General features: G+C 40.2%; 1 protein-coding gene across 3 annotated transcripts in view; it reads right to left on the reverse strand.

The window, feature by feature from the left end:
• The window catches only part of LOC122559705 (ras-related protein Rap-1b), a 70934-nt gene that overhangs the window by 33654 nt on the left and 15063 nt on the right, over nucleotides 1-22217 (reverse strand). For 2 of the 3 annotated variants that reach the window (XM_043709623.1, XM_043709624.1), the window contains exon 2: nucleotides 11859-11933. The exons of the other annotated variant lie outside the window; for it this stretch is intronic. The gene's annotated coding sequence lies outside the window, so the exon portion shown is untranslated. The remainder of the gene's footprint in view (nucleotides 1-11858; nucleotides 11934-22217) is intronic. 3 annotated transcript variants of the gene reach the window in all.

Raw genomic sequence — 22217 nt, forward strand, 5'->3', positions numbered from 1 at the left:
CAAAGGGGGGAACGCGAAGGACCGCGCGCGAGACAGAGAGAGCAAGAGACACTGAGACAGCGAGACACTGAGACAGCGAGCGTGAGAGAGAGCGAGCGTGAGAGAGAGAGAGAGAGAGCGAGAAAGGTGGGAGGTCACTCATTTAGAGACAGTGCCTACACTCCCATCAGTCCAGGACTGTTCTCGGCAGCACTTTTAATCACTAAGAAAAAGCTTCCAGTGTTGGACACACGTCTTTGATGTAATGTTGGCAGCACTTTTAATCACTAAGAAAAAGCTTCCAGTGTTGGACACACGTCTTTGATGTAATGTTTTCGTCGGGACCGCGAGATCTCCTTCGGATAATCCAACTTTCTATATATGGCTCATCAAGTTCAATTACTGGTTAATGGTAATCTGCAAGATGTTGACAGTAGCAGTTCAGCATTGGTAAATGTCATTGATTATTATGGGGAAATGGCTAGATTCCTTTTACTGCAGATGGTCATAGCCTGGCACTTAAGCAGGAAATAATATTTGTGCCACATACCAACCTAAGCCTGAATATTGTCCAGGTCTTGATGTGCAGTTATTGAAAATCTCACCACTGACCTTAATGATGGTTGAGCATATGACAGGATACAGATTAACTCCTTCTGCAATGTGCTGGCACTCCGATGATTCATCTCCAATAGCCACAGCCATCTTCCTTTATGCTGGGTATAATTCCAATCAGTGCAGAACTTGGCCTGGGATTCTCCCTCACTCAGTTTTGTTAGGGTTTCTCGATACCATACTCAGTTAAATGCTGCTTTGATGTCAATGCAACATTCGAACTATTTCTTTTTCTTTTTAACAAAAGGAACACATTTAGAATCCCTATGACAAATGCTCTGGAACCATCCCTTACAATACTATTTGTGGTTTCTGGATAGCAGTGAAACAAGCTTGTCATACCCTTCTTTTGAGACTTTTCCAGTTTGCAAATAGCAATACATCTCCAACGTGAGACCTCATGTGCCAAAAGCTTCAACTCTTTTATAGCAACCACAATTCGCACTTCTATGGTGAGCTCAAAATTATAAAATTACTCATGCCACACATGCAGTGAGTCCAAAAAAATGGAAAGAAAAGTGAGCAAGTGTTTGTGGGTTTGGAAATAGATTTAAAGAAAAATGAGAAAGACAGAGATCATAATGGAAACATTTTAGCATTCTTGGATTAATGAATTTAGATAAAATAACAAGTTCCTGCTTTGAAAAGCAAATTTTAGTCCAAAAAATTCTCTCTTCTGAGAAATGTTAGTTGCATCTGTATATCCTTAAATTGATCATTTGCCTAATTTAGCAGAATATTAAACTACAAGTGGCATGTACTGTAAAAAATGCATTAAAATGTAATGATTAACTGCTCAGTTGAGAAAGCCCACTGTTAATGCATTAATATCCTCACACCCTAATTACTGAGAATGTTGCTCATTGTTAAGATGGAACTAATTATAGCTTATTAAAGAATCTTCTGAATAACCCAACAAAAGATGTATCAAGCACAGTAGTCATATTAGACTGAATTATGCATTGACATTTCTTACTGCGTTGATTTCTAGAAATGAGACTTTTATGGAATACAAATGTAAATGACTTCATGTATGACAGCAAGCTTTTAAAAGTTTCTGAAATTAGATATGGGGCAAAGAACAATTGAGAAACATGATGTAGAAGTGCTGAAGTTGGACTCGTGAATGTGTATACGCTATGAGCAGACAGGGAAATAATTAGGTTTTGAGTTTTATGAAACAAGAGATTCAGCTGAACATGACTCCGATGAGATAAGAACTTGCAGTTAACAATGAGGTGTTGGTGGCAAGGGTAATGGGTCAACAAGGTGGAAACGCATTCATTATGGAGAGTTATTTAACAATATGGGAAGCATTCAGTATGTAAGGTCAGTTTAACAAGGCAAAAAGTATTCATTATGTGAAGCCAGTTAAGGTTAAGAACATTCATTGTGTAACAGCATATGGCTTAATCTTTACTACTGACACCCGTTACTTGCAATGGTCACCCAATTAAAATGGGTGTTGCCTTATCTGGATGTTCCTCCCTGTAAAATGGCTAATTCATTAGGAATCTGTTGTTCCACAGAGAAGGTCAAGAACTCATGTCTCTGTGCACACGGACGATCGTTCTCACTCCCTCCAGTGCCCGGAATAAAGATGAAGGAGGTAAAGCCATACTGTGTCTCTGAGCGTTTTGCTTCGACTGAGGGGGAGGAATGGGATAACAGACTGTGGTGGACAAAGTCAGAAGTCACACCACACCAGGTTACAGCCTAACAGATTTTGAAATCACAAGCTTTCTGACCTGAAGGAGCAGCACTCCACAAGCTTGATTTCTAATAAACCTGTTGGACTATAACATGGTGTGGTGTGACTTCTGAACTTAAATAGAAATTTATTTCTGACAACCAAAAAACAATAGATGCTAAAATACGGTTATTTATCTGGCAACCTTTCAAGAGTGAAGTGGGCGGCATGGTGGTTAGCACTGCTGTCTCACAGCACCAGAGACCCGGGTTCAATTCCCACCTCAGGTGACTGACTGTGTGGAGTTTGCACATTCTCCCCGTGTCTGCGTGGGTTTCCTCCGGGTGCTCCAGTTTCCTTCCACAATCAAAGATGTGCAGGCCAGGTGAACTGGCCATGCTAAATTGCCTGTAGTATTAGGTGAAGGGGTAAATGTAGGGGTATGGGTAGTTTGCACTTCGGCGGGTCGGTGTGGACTTGTTGGGCCGAAGGGCCTGTTTCCACACTGCAAGTAATCTAATCTAAGAAGTTTATTTTATTGCTGAGCGAGCAATTCTGGAGACTTGGCTGAATGCCTTGACTCAAGACGTAGTTTAAAAATGAAAACCTAATTTCAAAAATTATAAATTAGATTCTTTTAATGTTGAAAGTAGTGTTAAATTTAACAGAGCATAACATTTTAAAAATGGAACGTGAAAGTTCTATTTTCATAAGTAGACAATTTGCAGTCAAGCCAAGTATTACCTTTTGTTCCATGTCTTTTGTTTTCCAAATCTAGGGTTCTACCATACTGCAAACTAAATAGGCTTTACGAACAAATTAAATTTCCATAAGCTGAAGTCTGTTTGTCAACCAAGCATGTAAGACTATACTTCCACCCTATTTTTCCGGTCCGAAGAATCAAGCTTTTACAGATATCTAGTGTATTATGCAACCCTTGTATTGCAAACTACAGTCAAGTTAGTTGTCAGCCTGTGTTTTCACCCATAAATGTATGCTTTACTCATCAGTACCTTGTAACTGTGCACAGGGGATCAAGCAGGCAATACAGATTTTGTAGCCAGGACAGGTGGGAGGTTAAGGCACATACTGTATGTTGGATGTCAATGACACTTCAAAAGAAGAACATTCAAGCCTGGGTCAGCAGTCTGACAGTTTAGTGATGGAACAGAAAGTGAGGACTGCAAATGCTGGAGATCAGAGATGAAAAGTGTGGCACTGAAAAAGCACAGCAGGTCAGGCAGCATCCGAGGAGCAGGAGAACTGATGTTTTGGGCATATGCCCTTCATCAGTAATGCTTAGTGATGAAGTCAAAAGAGATGATGATAAGATAGAGCTTGATGACATCAATGTAAATTGTGAAAACTAATGATGTGCTCAACTCATGTCAAGATGAGTATATGGCTGAGAAATAGAAGTGAGCTTAGGATAGATCCTTGAGGTTTGCCAGATGCAAGAGTGCAATATCAGCAAAGAAGGTGACCACGCAGGCAGATGGACACAGACACTTCTTTGGAAGGTACAATGCAAATATACAGGCACAACAATGTAAAGACATATTTTATAATTTCAATAGTCTGATTTCAAATTTATGCTAGTCAATCTCAGTGCAAACCATCGTTTGGGCAACAAGTTTTGCTGAATCCAAGATTACCCAAATTATCATGCATCTATATAGTTGGCATTTTTCATTGCAGGCAACCATTCAAATCACTGCTCAAGCCAAATTATTTTGCTTCTAATAGTATCAGCAGCAGTCATCTGATGCACCGATTGCCCCCAACGGCATGCTTATTGATCTAAATCATACAGAACAAGGCAGCACAGATGATTGATGACATCTCCAAGGAATGTAATGTTTTTAGCTCACACTGACGGACCTGTACAATATTACAGTAAAAGCTATATTAATTGCATTTAAATTAACTTGTAGAAATGATATCAAATACACAGGCCTATGCTGCACCTAGGGAACTGAGACTAAGTGGAATCAGCAAGTGGCCTGAGAATATTTGGACCGAGGCAGGAATAATGCAGGCAGCAGTATCAGTTTACTCCATCCCATTTGATTTCATTCCACACAAAAAAAATTACTGTAAGAACATTAAGATTGACAAGTCGCCAGGCCCGGACCAGATTTAACCTCGGCTGCTTCGGGAAACGAGAAATGCAATTGCGTCGCCACTTGCGAAAATCTTTGCATCCTTCCTCTCCACTGGAGTCGTACCTGAGGACTGCAGAGAGGCAAATGTAATTCCTCTCTTCAAGAAAGGAAATAGGGAAATCGCCGGCAATTACAGACCAGTCAGTCTCACGTCTGTCGTCTGCAAGGTGTTAGAAAGGATTCTGAGGGATAGGATTTATAACCATCTGGAAGAGCATGGCTTGATTAAATGCAGTCAACACGGCTTTGAGAGGGGCAGGTCATGCCTCACAAACCTTATCGTATTCTTTGAGGATGTGACTAGAAAAGTTGATGAGGGTCAGGCTGTAGATGTGGTGTATATGGACTTCAGCAAGGCATTTGATAAGGTTCCCCATGATAGACTCATTCAGAAGGTCAGAAGGAATGGGATACAGGGGAACTTAGCTGTCTGGATACAGAATTGGCTGGCCAACAGAAGACAGCAAGTGGTAGTAGAAGGAAAATATTCTGCCTGGAAGTCCATGGTGAGTGGTGTTCCATAGGGCTCTATCCTTGGGCCTCTATTGTTTGTAATTTTTATTTACTGAAGGATGGGTCAGCAAGTTTGCAGACAACACAAAGGTTGGAGGTGTCGTTGACAGTATACAGGACTGTTGTAGGCTGCAGTGGGACATTGACAGGATGCAGAGATGGGCTGAGAGGTGGCAGATGGAGTCCAACCTGGATAAATGCGAGGTGATGCATTTTGGAAGGTCGATTTTGAAAACTGAGTACAGGATTAAGGTTAGAATTCTTGGCAGTATGTAGGAACAGAGGGATCTTGGTGTGCAGGTACATAGATCCCTTAAAATGGCCACCCAAGTGGACAGGGTTGTTAAGAAAGCATATGGTGGTTTGGCTTTCATTAACAGGGGGATTGAGTTTAAGAGTCGTGAGATCTTGTTGCAGCTCTATAAAACTTGGAATACTGCATCCAGTTCTGGTTGCCCTATTATAGGAAAGATGTGGATGCTTTGGAGAGGGTTCAGAGGAGATTTACCAGGATGCTGCCTGGACTGGAGGGCTTACCTCATGAAGAGAGGTTGACTGAGCTCGGACTTTTTTCATTGGAGAAAAGGAGGAGGAGAGGGGACCAAATTGAGGTATACAAGATAATGAGAGGCATAGATAGTCTCTGGCTATCGACTCTATTTCCCAGGGCAGAAATGACTAACACGAGGGGTCATAGTTTTATGCTGATTGGAGAAAAGTATAGAGGGGATGTCAGAGGCGGGTTCTTTACAGAGTTGAGAGAGCATGGAATGCGTTGCCAGCAGCAGTTGTGGAAGCAAGGTCATTGGGGATATTTAAGAGACTACTGGACATGCATATAGTCACAGAAATTTGAGGGTGCATACATGAGGATCAGTGGTCGGCACAACATCGTGGGCTGAAGGGCCTGTTCTGTGCTGTACAGTTCTATGTTCTATGTTCTAACCATCTTTCTTTGTATTGGACATGAACAGACCTGCAAAGGAGTATCTGGAGTTTGCACATTCTCCCCATGTCTGCGTGGGTTTCCTCCAGGTGCTCCGGTTTCCTCCCACAGTCCAAAGATGTGCAGGGCAGGTGAATTGGCCGTGCTAAATTGCCCACAGTGTTAGGTGTTTTAGTCAGAGGGAAATCGGTCTGGGTGGGTTGCTCTTCGGAGGTCTGTGTGGACTGGTTGGACTGAAGGGCCTGTTTCCACACTGTACGGAATCTAATCTAATCTAATCAACTAACAGCGTAAAATAAACTTTGTAGAAATATCAACTGAGCGTGTTCATTTTTAAAACTTAATTCTGTTTTTGGTTTAGGTATCACTGGAAATGACAGCATTTCTCATCCACCGCTCACTATCCTTGAACTAAATGACTTGCCAAACCATTTCAGAGAGTTTTCAAGTGTCAATCATGTAGCTCTGTGTCTGAAGCCAAATGTAGGGCGGAAATGATAAAACGGCTGATTTCCTTCCCTAAAGGACGCAAGTGTAGCAGATGGTTTTCAAAGGTGGCATTCAACAACAACCTTCTGGTCATTACTACTAAAACTAGTTTGCAATTCCAAAATTATAAACTAAATTTAAATTCTACCAGCTGCCATGGTAAGATTTGGACAGAACTCTAGACTATTGATTCTGTAACATTACCACCACTTCCTCAGTCAGGTGTACATGTTAAGTCACTATCTGTAGAATGTTGTACTGGTAATTAGCCCCTCTTTTGCATGCTATGTTTTGTACTCAAAATTTTATGTACATCATTACAGTTACATTATAAACTTTTTAACTTTGCAACATCTTATGGTCCCAATTAATTAACAAATGAATAATTACATTTCAGTCCTCCAATTTTCATCAGGTGAACCAAATGTAACCAGAGGTTGACCTGACCAGATTATTTAAGCATAGTTGCTCCAACCTCTTACAAGGATGAAGCTCATTATGTGATGCATATGTTTGACAATGTTAGAGTAAGTAATTTTAGCTGTGACAGCAACTCTTATGTAAAAGATATGCCATTTTTCAAAACATATGTATCTGTATTTGAGCCCCAAGTATAAAAATGTGCTTTAATCAAATGGATTAGCGAGAGAGTACGGTGTCACTCAGTGAGCCATCAATAAAATGTGGCAGATACGGGATTCTACCTCAAAAAAAAATCAGAAGCATAAAATCTTGACATGAAAATTAAGCATTTTTATACTGTGACATTGGGGCACCTTGAAACGTTTAAACAATGGTAATTTAAATAAAAACTCATAAAAATTCAGTCCAAAGATGTGTAGGTTAAGTGGATTAGCCATGCTAAATTGTCCTGTAGTATCCAGATATGTTCAGGATAGGTGGACTAACCACTGATAATGGGGGTTTTAGGGATAGGGTGGAGATGCTCGGTTGGGTGGGATGCTCTTCGGAAGGGTAGTGCAGACTCTATGGGCAGAATGGCGTCTGTGTGCAGTAGGGATTCAATGATTATATGAAATTTTTTTGTAAAAAAGTAATTTCTGTAGCGTAAGTCCCAGATACATCAAAAAATGAAATCAGTCACGCCATAACTCGAAGAAATTGTCACAATCAAATGCATTGACCCCAGACACAAAGTTAATAATTATGGATAGCTACCTTGGAAATTTCTGCTCTAAGGAATGTGGATCCTGTCCACCTTCTAAATACTATCAATACTGAGTGTCTGCTAATTAACAGCAGAGTTATCAAGGTTTTCAAGAGTCACTATTAGGAATGCCTAATACTGAATTCTACCAGTTTCCTGGATACAATGAATTTTAAAAATTCACTTATGGGACATGGATCACTGGTCAGCCAGCACTTATTGCCTGACCCTAGTTGCCCTTGAAAAGGTATAGAGCTGCGTTCTTGAAACGCTCCAGTCCATCTGCTGTAAGTAGGCTCACAATGCCTTTAGTGAGGAAATTCCAGGTTTTTGACCCATAGTGAAGGAATGGGTGATGAGTAGCTTTCAGGGGAATTTGCAGGTGGCGTTCCCATGCATTGCTAGAAGTATATCACTGGAAGATGGGGTATTATGGCTCAGCAGTATTTCAAACAGTTTTTGCCATGCAAGTATGGTTGCTTAACAAGAGGAGAATTTAGAAAAATCTGAAGAAATTGAAGTTGACATCGAACTGCAGACATCTGAGGAATGTCAATAAGTAAGATTGATTCCCTCATGCTCTTCAGTCTAAAAAGTTGGTTATGACTCTGTTTGCCCAAACACCCTTTGCAACTTTCAGCCATCCAAGTTGCAAACAATAAAACTGATGAAGATACACAGAATTTTAAATATGACAACTTTGCTTCCATGTACCCAAGTCTAGCAATGTGTCTTAAGTTGTTAATAATGTACAATGCTAGTCTAGTGATTTAAGTTTGACTTTAAAATGCTGGGCAGTTTGCAAAAAAAAAAAACTGAAGCAGCAATTAATTTCAAAGAGAAAGTCATCAAAAATAATTGCCCTTAAGATAAATCTAATAGAAGTCAAAGTTTGGATCTTTATATTTTATTCCTTAGAATCTTAAAAGACAATGAAAGTTTTGTATTGTTACGATGCTTGTGTTATAAATTTTTTGGGTCCAAAAATAGGGTGACATAATGGCACAGTGGCTAGCACAGCTGCGTCAGCACCAAGGACCTGGTTGGATTCCAGCCTTGGGCCGATGTCTGTGTAGAGCTTGCACGCTCTCCGTGTGACAGAGAGTTTCCCCTGGTTTGACCCACAGTCTAAAGTTGTGCAGGTTAGGTGGACTGGTTATGCTAAATTTCTCCATGGTGTGCAGGCGATATGAGTTAACAATGGTAAACGTGGCATTACAAGGATAGGACAAGATGCTCTTTGGAGGATTGGTACAAACTCTATAAGTAATGGCCTCGATCTGCACTGTAGGGATTCTATAAAAGCCACGCCATGCACAGCAGAAAATTACTCTGACAATCGATAGAAGGGTTTAGATGAGGAGGCAGGAAAAACACAGCAAGCCTGGCAGCATTAGAGGTGGAGAAGTTGATGCTTTGGGCATAACCCTTCTTTCAGGTCATACTCGAAACATCGACTTCTTCGCCTCCTGCTGCTGCCTGGCTTGCTGTGTTCTCCAGCTCCCTTCTTGTCTACTTTGGATTCCAGCATCTGCAGCTTTTTTCTTGTCTTGACAGAAGGGTGTAGCAGGATACTGAATTACACTCCAGCTTTCTACTACATTAAAAAGGAATTTTGGCTGGAAAACATCCAAATAGTTCTTACATATTATTACATTTCAAATGCAGCAATTTCCTTCCTCCTCACGAGTTATGTAGGATCAAAAATAAGTGGTGAAGATTATAGTGAAACAGAACTGGTCCATCAGTCATAAAACACAAAAAAAAATTTCCTAACATAAACATAATTCAAGTCCCAACTTGCTCTATTAGGCACTAAATATGGAGCTTTACATTTTATACTTCATTACATGTACTATAAAGGGTTCAAACTCTGATTACTAACAGTAATTCCTGGCATATATCATTAGTCGGCAAACAAAGTCATCCTCACTTTCTCCTCACCCCCCCCCCCCCCCCCCACCCCCCCCCCCCTCCCCGCCCGACCCAATGCGGAAAAATCCTCCTATTTCTTTTTCTTTAGTGGGGAGCTTGGCTGGTTGTGAAAGAGGAGAGATAGAAAACATTTCTTTCTTCCCTCACCCCTTAAAAAAAAGTGGAGTTTTTACTAAAATATGGTGGGAGGGAAGTTTTTTTTCGTAATTCACCATTGGAACTTTACACCTACAAAGATGTAAATTGCCAGTCACAAAGGCCTAGAAACGGTTCAAATTTACCAATGGTAGTGTCCCATTACAGTACTCAGCCCTGTGAAATTTGAGCTTGTGTCACTTTTGTTTAATCTAATACATGGGTAAATGAAAACACAGAAACAGGGATTTAAATCATCACTATCAAATTACAATATCAGGTGCTCTGCTGCACAATACTGAAGTCCACAATGGTGAATTGGATATGGGTGATGATAGATGCAGGTAATATCACAGCAGTCACCTGTTGTTCACTCCAACTGCAATTCAGTTTAGTTGACTTCAACAGAACTATTTGGCACACTAAATTCTGCAGCAAGTGACTCATCTTCTGCCTCCCTAAAGCTTTCCCATCACCTACAAGGAATAAGTTACAAGCTTGATGCAATATTCACCACTTGACTACAGCTCCAAAGACAGTAGAGGATTTTTTTTCAAAAACCAGAACAAAGCAGCCTGCATGACTGACATAACCGTAACCATTCACATCCTTCACTACTGTTGTCCAAATGCTTTATGGTGTACCATCTACAAAATACACTACAGCAATTCACTAAGACTTCTTCAACAGCTGTTCACCAACCCAAACTTCCACCAATCAGAAGAGCAAATGAATTAGAAATCATGCCCTTTTAAGGTTACCAATGATTATGACTTGTAGATCACCAGTGTCACTGTTGTTGGGTCAAAATCTTGGAACTCCCACTCTTAGAGCACCAGGGAAACATGTTCTTCCTGAACTGCAGCAGTTCAAAGACATAACTTTCACCACATTCTCTAAATAATTAGGGATGGCCAATAAATATGGGCTTTGCCAGTGACACCCAAATCCCACAAATGAATATTAGGTTGCTCTGTCCTGCATGCGAAGAAGTGCTTTCCTGATTGGATGGTGCAAAAGGTGGCAGACAAACACTACCCTCAGCAGTACCACAAGTGCAAGTCCTGGAAGAAGTAACTAGCAACAGATCCTGAAAATACATAGTAGGATTTGGAGTGGAGGGGAAGTGGCCAAGAACCCCTAGTAAAACATTTCAGGCTACAATTCAAACTTCCTTTTCAGATGCTGACAATTGCAATTTTTTTTCTTTTATTTGTTCATGGGATGTGGGTGCCACTGTCTAGACCAGCATCTATTGCCCATCCCTAATTGCAGAGAAGTCAGTTAAGAGTCAACCACCTTGCTTTGGGTCTGCAGTTCCACCTAAGGCAGACCAGGCAAGGATGGCAGATTTCCTTTCCTCATATGGCCTTTAGCGAAGCAGGTGTGTTTATTTTTTAACAACAATTAACAGTGGTTACATGGTTGTCACGAGTCTAACACTTTTAATTCCAATTTTGTGAATTCAAACATCACCATCTGCCATGCTGGAATTCAAAAATATTAGCCTGGGGTTCTGGATTATTAGCCTAGCAACCTTGCCATTATGCTCTTGCCTTCTATTTAATTTGATATCTACGGTAGTTATCTCTGTAGTTCAGTCAGTAACCGGTATCTGCAAAATCAAACGTATTTCTGGCATTCAGTATTACAATATATCACACTAATCAAAAAGAAAACTAAAAGCTGCCATTCTATCTGAAGAACCACTGATTTTACCATTGAGCCCAAATGAAAAATGAGGTTGCACTGGCTAAACAGTAATGTTCCATTAGCAAAGGATAGTTGCAGAAAGTCAGTCACACTTAAATTTTAAATTCTGAAGTAAAATTCTGACAACTTCCATGAGGGTTCAATTTCCTACTGCAGATGATCAGTTTCCAAAATCATTTTCCAAGCTGTCTTTTTCACATATGTTTCAATGACAGATGGGTCTGGGTTGTCATTAGCAGGAAAATTTTGTTATAGAACAAAAAACTGCACTACAACAATATTATCTTTTATATTCCCCGGCACCTATAATGTATTTTGACTAGATGGTTCAAACTGCCTTCTAAACTTTATCTAGTCAACAGCTCAATATACCTCTATAAATGAAGTGTGAATTAGCATGGTTTTATGCATTAGATGTTCATAAGTATAATTTGATTCTGCTTATGGAAATTCTGGCAGTTCATATTTAGAAGACAACCACTTATTTTATCATGTGGCTTAGTAACTTACAAGTCTCAGGCCCTGTTCGTCAATGCAGTAGATTTAGCGATGCAGAATCTGGAGTCGGACTTCTAGCCCTTCCACCTACAAAATTATAGATTTAATACAGCAATGAGATGCATAGCATCAACGATTAAAAATTCATTCTCACAAATATAAAATGAACAATAAAATTATGCAGACATTTTAGCAACAGCTAACTAACCTTGCGAAAGTATGCACTTTTCTACAAGATTTGTGACATTTCCTTTCTCAATACCCCGTAAAAAAAATTTTAAAAACACAAAACAGAAAGATACAGCATTTCTTAGGATGAAGGGTGACTGCAAAATTCTCGAGTAGGTTCTTGTGGTGCCAGTAAGTCTCACAGTCTAACACACGTGCTCCTCCAGATGAAGTACCAGAATTGCAACGTTACTGGTCAGATGGCAGAGAGATTTTACAAACATAAAAGTAAATCAAATAATTCAGGTTCATGTTTCCAAGCAGCTTCAAGAATCAAACGTTTGCAGGGACAATTTTCCAAAAAAGATGTTAATCGATTATTTTGGACTGCTATTTTGAATTTCAAAGTTGCAACAGTTATAAATTGAAAGGTAATTTTAAGATAAAATATTCACCTTTTGTATAAATTGAAATTGGTAACTATGCACTCAAAGTAGTTCTAACTGGTTCAACTTTCATTTTAGAAATCAGGAATTTAAACAACGTGAGCTGTACTAAGATTTTCTTACAGGAGACTACAGAGCATACTTTTTCTATTGTTATCCTAAATTTGCTCAATTTATAACATTTATAGGAAATTTAAAGTTTTTATTACTGGTCTAACATTCCAAAGGAGAAAGATGTGATTAGGATACACTAGTGGCAACTGCCGAAACTCAAGTCTTTCTATTTCTAACCTGATTTCCTTCCCCAAACTGGTGCAAAGAGGGTGAAACAATGTAGATTCAATGCAGAGCAAATAAAATAACAAACCTGTTGCATAAGGATCCATAAGAACAATTGGAGGCAACTACTTTTTCTTACATTTTCTTTCCCTTTTACCACTGCGCTTGTCTTTAGTTTAGAAGCCACCATTACCAACTGTGCAAAATTCATATTCATCTTAGTACAAGGGCTATGCCACTCTGGTCAATTATACAGACACACGCATTGCTTGACTGCTGTATTAACCTTGCATGAACAAGCATTTTGATCTGACAGCAGGCCTGAAAACTTTCATTTTTACAAATTTGTAATGTGGTTACTTCCCTTAATGTCAAGAGAAATTCAGGAAACAAAGCTGTGTTTACTGCCAGTTGTGGTTCAACACAAAACCATCTAAAAGGAAGACTTGCCTTACTAACTGTTAGGATGGGTGTCAAAACATGGAAATGTATGGGGAAAAACCTATTATTAAAATGCGTTGCAGTGGCAATGCATCAACAGTAGTTTACAATTTATCCTGGAAGACAGCAACCACAATGTCCTTCAGAATACTCTGCAGAAATCAAACAATCTTAAGAAGCTCTAGGCAAGCAATTTTTTTTAGGTTAGAAAAGGTCAATGTTACATAACTTCACACTCAATACAGCATCCTCCAGGAATAGAACCAAGCTGAATCACCTTCACTGCACTTGGAACAATTGCAGCTGAAACATTTATTCCCCACATTATTTTCCATCTGCCAAATACTGCCCACTCACTTTATCTGTCTCTATCCCTCGACAGACTCTGTCATCCTCACCACTTCCTTTCTATTTATTTTTGTCATCCACAAACTTGACTACAGTATTCACTTTCCTCATCCAAGTCATTAATACATATTGCAAATAATTCAGTCCACAGAACTCTGTAGGACATCACTAGTTGCCAGCCTGAAAATGCACCCCATATCCCAATTTTCTATCTTCTATCATTTAGTCAATCCTCTACCCACCTAATACCTTAAACACAGACAGCTCGTATTTTATTAAATAGCCTCATGTGTGGTGTTTTCTGAAACTTCAAACATATTACATCCACTGCTGCCCCTTGATTTATCCTGCTTTTATTTAATCAGAGTCATACAACTTGGAAACAGACCCTTCGGCCAACTCATCCATGCCGGACAGATATCCTAAATTGGTCTATCCCTATTTTAACAGCATTTGGCCTCTATCTTTCAAAACTCTTCAAATTCATGCACTCATCCATATGCCTTTTAAATGTTGTAATTGTGTCAACCTCCACCACTTCCTCTGGCAGTTCATTTAATACAAGCCTCTGCGAGAAAACATTGCCATGCAGGTCACTTTAAAATCTTTCCCCTTTCACGTTAAACCTATGCCCTCTGGTTTTGGACTCCCCTACCTTGGGAAACAAACCTTGGTTATTCATCCTATCCATGCCCCTCACGATTTCATAAACCTCTATAAGGTCACCCCTCAGCCTCCGATGATCCGGGGGAAAAAAATCCCAGCCGATTCAGCCTCACCCTATAGCTCAAAACCCCTAATCCTGGCAACATCCTTCCAAATCCTTTTTGAACACTTTCATATTTAACAACATCTTGCCTTTGGCAGGGAGACCAGAATCAAACAGGTATTCTAAAAGTGGCCTAAACTAATGTGTTGTACAGCTGCAACATGATATACCAACTCCTATAATCAATGCACTGATCAATGAAGTCAAGCATGCAAATGCCTTCTTCACCAATCTGTCTACCTGTGGCTCCAGGACTTTCAAGGAACAATGCACCTGCATCCCAGGTCCTTTTGTTCAGCAACACTCTCCAGGGCTAACCATTAACTATACAAGTCCTGCCCTGATTTGCCTTACCAAAATGCAATACCTCACATTTATCACCCATTGGCCCATCTGATCAAGGTCCCCTTGCATTTGGAGATAACCTTCTACGCTGTCCACTACACCACCAATTTTGGTGTCATCTGCAAACTTACTAACCATATTGCCTATATTCACATCCAAATTATTTATATTAATGATGAAAAGCACTGGACCCGGTACTGATCCACCACCAGTCACAGACCTCCAGTCCAAAAAACCCTCCACTACCACCCTGTCTCCTATCTTCAAGCTAATTTTGTATCCACTTGTCTGGCTCCCCTCCAGATTCCATGTAATCTAACCTTGTTATCCAATCTACCATGCGGAACCTCGTCGAATGCCTTGCTAACATCCATTTAGACAACGTCTACCGCTCTGCTTTCATCTTCTTTGTCACTTCTTCAAAAACTCAATCAAGTTACTGACTGTACTTTCTCATGGAATTCTCGTAAATTTATCAGGCACGATTTCTCCTTCATGGAGCCAAGCTGACTCTGCTTGATCATATTATGTATTCTTAAATGCTCCTCTATTATATCCTTTATAATAAAGAGGGTTTTGATTTATGCATGTTGGACTTACAAATGCCATATGATCTTCTACAGGGATGTGATTTTAAAGACATGACATACAGGCATTTCCCATACTTAGAAATGGCTACTTTATATTATCCTGTACTATATTATGACTTAAACACAAATTGACCGATGAATGGACTCCAGAACAGAACCCATTTGCAACTCAGGGACTGCTCATGGCCTCTAGCATTTTCCCAGTAACAGACATTATGCTAACTGGCTTCTAGGTACTTACTTTTTGTCTCCTTCACTTTTTAACCAATGGTGTTAAATTGGCAGTTTTCCATTTGTGGGACTTAGGATTCCTGGAAGATTATGATCAGTGCATGCACTTCCTCTAATATCTTAGGCTGTATCCCTTTGTTGTTGTGCCGCCATTGTCTTACCAGACAATAGGGGCTGCTCTCTTATTAGAGAGAAACAACTGGTGGTGATTTAACCAGAGGGCCACCAGACCTCAAGCGAGGGAAGAAGTTGAGAAGGAGAGTCCTTCATGGTAACCCTCAAACTGTTGATGGGAATTTAAGGAATGCTGCTATCATCACACCAACAATTCAGCCAACTGAGCTAAATCGACTCTATTGCATTCATGTAATCCTTTCAGAACCACTCGACATTTCAAAGCACTTTGCAGTCAATGGAATAGCTCTGAATTATAGTAACTGAAATAAAATGGGAACCAATTCATTTCTTGCCAAGTTGCCACGAAGAGATAATTAGCAGATAACCTGTTTTGCAACTTTGAGGACGAAAGATTGCACTAGACACAGGGGATAACTCTTCTGCAATTCTTTGAAATAGTGTCATGGTGCCTTTTTTTTTAAACCTACTGAAGCATTTGAGGCTGGATTTTTGTACTCAAGTCCTGGACGCGGACTAGAGCTCAGAACCTTGTGACTCAAAGGCAAAAGAACATCAGCTTCGCCACAGCTGACAAACATTCAGAAATAAAGCTAGACAGATTAATGAGTAAAGGTGATGGAAAGATAGTTATTTTGATCAACTTGTTCAGACATGTTACGATACACTTCTGGGCAGTTGAAACTTTAATTTTGACCTCTATTTCAGAGGTAGGGATGCTACTACTGTACCACAAGATCCTTGGGAAAGCTTTATTTGAAAGGATGTCAAGAGCCTCCTGTGGAGCATACACTAGTTGAGCTAAATGGTTTGTTTTATGCAGTATATTCTGTGCACTCCTAACAGTATCTATATTTATTTCACTAAAGCAGGCCATTAACTGTTCAAACTGCCCACTAGTTATTCTTAAAAGATCTATGCTTATAAAACCCTTCTTGACCTGAGTTTTCCCCAAAGTGCTTTGTAAGGAATGTGAACATTTGACGTGTGGTCACTAAGTAACTAATCTACTATACATATCCATTTGTACAACATCAACTGCCTAACTTTGCTTTCAGAATTAAACCTTTCCAACAGATGAAAATTAAATTTAACCAATTTCCCTAAAAAGTAGTATAAGGGAATGTTTTAGCTCCTGCTTTCTCTCTAGGGTCACATATATTGCATATCTCCTAGAATTCAATGGACTTCGGAGGTACACTTCTGCTAATTACTACCATCCTATCTAGCTCCACAGGTGTTGCCTGGCTTCTGGTTTAGTTTCCAACTATCCTCATCAGGAATAATCAGGTGGAGTAATGTCATCACTATGTCTTCTGCTATCTAAACCTATCTAGGGGAAATTAGTTACATCAGTGAAGAGGACAGCAATGAAGATAGTGAAGGTCCAATTAACCTCCAGTACGATTTGTCAAAACAAGATAGACTTCCGTATTTTGGAATGTGTGGAAAGTTGACTATAATCAAAGACCTGAAAATGTGTTGCTGGAAAAGCACAGCAAGTCAGGCAGCATCCAAGGAGCAGGAGAATCGACATTTCGGGCATGAGCCCTTCTTCAGGAATCTTGAAGAATCTTTCCTGAAGAAAGGCTCATGCCCGAAATGTCGATTTTCCTGCTCCTTGGATGCTGCCTGACCTGCTGCGCTTTTCCAGCAACACATTTTCAGCTCTGATCTCCAGCATCTGCAGTCCTCACTTTCTCCTATAATCAAAGACCACTGCATAAATCCACTTCACAGCAACTACATCACCATGTGGACCACTTTATACACTCAATTAAATATATAAATACTAAGCAACTTTTATTTTTAAATCTCCAAGCTGGAACACTTAAAATAGAATATAAGGTTGAAGCATTTGCAAACAATCTTCAGCCAGAAGTATCAAGTGGATGATCACCTCAGTCACCCCTGGAGATCTCAATAATACCAGTCTTCAGCCAATTAGATTCACTCTAGGTGATGTCAAGAAATAGCTGGAGGCTCTGGATATTGCAATGGCTATACACCCTGACAACACACAGATAGTTCTTCTTTAACATGATAGTTGTGCTCTTTAATATGAATCTACTCATAGAATCCCTACAGTGTGGAAACAGGCCCTTCGGCCCAACAAGTCCACACCGACCCTCTGAACAGTATCTCACCCAGACCCATTCCCTACCCTATTATCCTATATTTACCCCTGACTAATGCACCCATCCCTGAACACTACAGACAATTTAGCATAGCCAATTCACCTAATCTGCACATCCTTGGATTGTTGTGCAACCCCGTGTTATAGAAAAATTGTGCTTTTCAAACAGTTCTTAAAGTATTGACGATGTAATCGTGTGACATATAGCAAATATTTTAAAAGTCCGCACTTTATAAACAGTATCCCCGATTTATGTTATAACAAATTTGCATTATCAAAATGTGTGTTATTACAGAATGACCTGTATCAGCAATAGTCCTGAAGATTTTGTGCTCCAGAACTTGCCACACCCAAAGTCAAACCTATGTCCTGTCTCTGCAGTTTTAAAAAAAACCTAAAACTGAAGATGATCAGTTTTATTAACTCATCATTTGTTTATGCTGCTGCTTTTCCATATTTAATTGATGTAATCTTTTGCTTTCAATAGATCGAAAACTTATTAAGGTTTGAATCAATCATTTGGTGCCTCTTGTAAGCAAGTGCAAGTACCGAGAGTGGAGAATCATGCATGCGTATGGGTAGGTTTTAAAAGGATGAGTTTTTAACTACTAAAGGTATAGTAAAGTCTTACCAGACCACAGAATTGTTCTGTCATTACAGAGAAAGATGGGTGATCATTTAACCTGAGGGTCACCACACCTCAGGCGAGGGGAGAAGTTGAAAAGGAGAATCCTTCACGGCAATTTCCATTAGTGCAGGAATTGAACTCACGTTATTGGCATCACTTTGCTTCACAAACCAATCATCCAGCAAACTGAGATAAACCAACTGCCTTTTTAACTAATAGAATTCTACGTCAACAATTCATAGTTAATTATTTTTAGATAGAAGCTATTTGTTTGTAATAAATAGTATTTCTTGTTAAGTAACCCGGCTGGTGCTTATGTCAACCTGGGTCCAAAAATTCCAGTAACTTCGAGAATTTTTTTTTGCACACTTATAAAATCTTGAATTTTTGTGGTCTCCAGAAATAGTGGGGCTTGATTTCTAGTACACTTCCACAGTCAGGTGCGAAAAATTTTATCAAGCAGTATTTGCTGAGCAATAATGTGGTCACTGAGGGTCAGTTTGGGTTCCGACAGTGTGTCTCAGCATCTGACCTCATTACAGCCTTAGTTCAAACAAGGACAAAAAAAGCTGAATTCCAGAGGTGAAGTGAGAGTAATTACCCTTGATGTTAAGTTCACATGTGGCCAAACCTGGTATCAAGGAGGCCGAACAAAACTAGAGTAATTGGGTATCAAGGGAAAAGCATTCTACTGGTTAGAATGGTACCTGGCACAAAAGGATATAGCTGTGGCAATTGCAGGCTATTCATCTTAGTTCCAGGATACCTCTGCAGGCGTCCTTCAAGGTAATGTCCTAAGCACAACCACCTTCAGCTATCTTATCAATGAACTTCCCTTATAATGTCAGAAATGGCGATGTGCAATCATCAGTGAACAATGTTCAGCACCCATTTGCAACAATTCATAATGAAGCAGTTCACATGCAAATGTAGCAAGACCTGGACTTCAGCCAGGTTCAAGCTGACAAATGGCAACTGACAGTCATGCCATACAAATGCCATACCATGACCATCTCCAAAAAGAGGGAATTCAATGTCATTTCTATCACTGAACCCCACTGTCAACATCCTTGGGTTACGAGCAACCAGAAACAAAACTGCATGAGCCATCTTAATAATATGGTTACAAGAGTAGGTCCAAAGCAAGGAAGCTTGCGGAGAGTAGCTCACCTCCTGATCTTCCAAACATATAACTACGACCATCTAGAAGGCCAAGGGCTGAATACATGTGAGCACCATCACCTGCAAGTTGTCAGTAAAGCCACTCACCATTCTAGCTTAGGAACGGCCAATGTCTATGGATGCAAATTCTGGCATTCCTTCATTAATAGAACTGTGGGTGGATCTATACTAAATAGACTGCAGCAGTTTAAGGTGGCAACTTATCACACCTTCTCAATGCAATCAGGGATGGGCATTAAATGCAAACACAATGTTCTGGGATAAAGATTCACAGATTTTGATTTGGTTGAGAACAGAAGCGAATCAAACAGTCAAGGTAGACAGGGACAAGTTAGCACTAATAAATTAAACTGCATTTATTTCAATGCAAGGGGCCTAAAAGGGAAGTCAGATGAACTCAGGGCATGGTTAGGAACATGGGACTGGGACATCATCGCAATTACAGAAACATGGCTCAGGGATAGGCAGGACTGGCAGTTTAATGTTCCAGGATACAAATGCTACAGGAAGGATAGGAAGGGAGGCAAGAGAGGCGGAGTGTGGCGTTTTTGATAAGAGGTAGCATTATAGCTGTGCTGAGGGAGGATATTCCCGGAAATACATCCAATTAAGTTATATGGTTGGAACTGAGAAATAAGAAAGGGATGATCTCCTTATTGGTATTGTATTATAGACCCACTAACATGCAGAGGGAAACTGAGAAACAAACTTGTAAGGAGGTCTCAGCTATCTGTAAGAATAATAGGGCAGTTATGGTAAAGAACTTTAACTTTCCAAACATAGACTGGGATTGCCATAGTGTTAAGGGTTTAGATGGAGAGGAATTTGTTAAGTGTGTACAAGACAATTTTCTGATTCAGTATGAGGACGTACCTACTAGAGAAGGTGCAAAACTTAACCTACTCTTGGGAAATAAGGCAGGGCAGGTGACTGAGGTGTCAATGGGGGAGCACTTTGGGGCCAGCGACCATAATTCTATTAGATTTAAAATAGTGATGGAAAAGGATAGACCAGATCTAAAAGTTGAAGTTCTAAATTGGGGAAAGGCCACTTTTGACAGTATTAGGCAAGAACTTTCAAAAGCTGATTGGGTGCAGATGTTCTCAGGCAAAGGGACAGCTGGAAAATGAGAGGCCTTCAGAAATGAGATAACAAGAATCCAGAGAAAATGTATTCCTGTGAGGGTGAAAGGAAAGGCTGGTAGGTATAGGGAATGCTGGATGACTGGATAAATTGAGGGTTTGGTTTGGAAAAAGAAGGAAGCATATGTCAGGTATAGACAGGATAGATCGAGTGAATCCTTCGAGTATAAAGGTAGTAGGAATATACTTAAGAGGAAAATCAAGGAGGGCAAAAAGGGACATGAAATAGCTTTGGCAAATAGAATTAAGAAGAATCCAAAGAGTTTTTACAAATACATTAAGGACAAAAGGGTAACTAGAGAGAGAATAGGACCCCTCAAAGATCAGCAAGGCGGCCTTTGTGTGGAGCCGCAGAAAATGGGGGAGATACTAAATGAGCATTTTACATCAGTATTTAATGTGGATAAGGATATGGAAGATGTAGACTGTAGGGAAATAGATGGTGACACCTTGCAAAATGTCTATATTAAGGAAAAAGTGCTGAATGTCTTGAAATGCATAAAGGTGGATAAATCCCCCTATGATCAGGTGTACCCTAACACTCTGTGGAAAACTAGAGAAGTGACTGCTGGGCCTGTTGCTGAGATATTTGTATCATCGATAGTCACAGGTGAGGTGCTGGAAGACTGGAGATTGGCTAACGTGGTGCCACTCTTTAAGAAGGGTAGTAAGGACAAACCAGGGAACTATAGACCAGTGATCCTGATGTCAGTGGTGGACAAGTTGTTGGAGGGAATCCTGAGGGACAGGATGTACATGTATTTTGAAAGGCAAGGACTGATTAGGGATAGTCAACATGGCTTTGTGCGTGGGAAATCATGTCTCAAACTTGGTTGAGTTTTTTTGAAGAAGTAACAAAGAGGATTGATGAGGGCAGAGGGGTGGACGTGATCTCTCTGGACTTCAGTAAGGCTTTCGACAAGGTTCCCCATGGAAGACAAGTTAGCAAGGTTAGATCTCACGGAATACAGCGAGAACTAGCCATTTGGATACACAACTGGCTCAAAGGTAGAAGACAGAGGGTGGTGGTGGAGGGTTGTTTTTCAGACTGGAGGCCTGTGACCAATGGAGTGCCACAAGGATTGGTACAGAGTCCACTATTTTTCGTCATTTATATAAATGATGTGGATTGAGCATAAGATCTACAGTTAGTAAGTTTGCAGATGACACCAAAATGGGAGGTGTAATGGACAGTGAAGAAGGTTACCTCAGATTACAACGGGATCTTGATCAGATGGTTAAAAATGTGTTGCTGGAAAAGTGCAGCAGGTCAGGCAGCATCAAAGGAGCAGGAGAATCAATGTTTCAGGCATAAGCCCTTCTTCAGGAATGAGGAGGGTGTGCGAAGCAGGCTAAGATAAAAGGTAGGGAGGAGGGACTTGGGGGAGGGGTGTTGGGAATACGATAGGTGGAAGGAGGTTAAGGTGAGGGTGATAGGCCGGAGAGGGGGTTGAGGCGGAGAGGTCGGGAAGAAGATTGCAGGTCAAGAAGGCGGTGCTGAGTCTGAGGGTTGGGACTGAGAAAAGGTGG

Source organism: Chiloscyllium plagiosum, chromosome 19 (assembly GCF_004010195.1).
Source record: "Chiloscyllium plagiosum isolate BGI_BamShark_2017 chromosome 19, ASM401019v2, whole genome shotgun sequence".
Lineage (NCBI taxonomy): Eukaryota > Metazoa > Chordata > Chondrichthyes > Orectolobiformes > Hemiscylliidae > Chiloscyllium > Chiloscyllium plagiosum.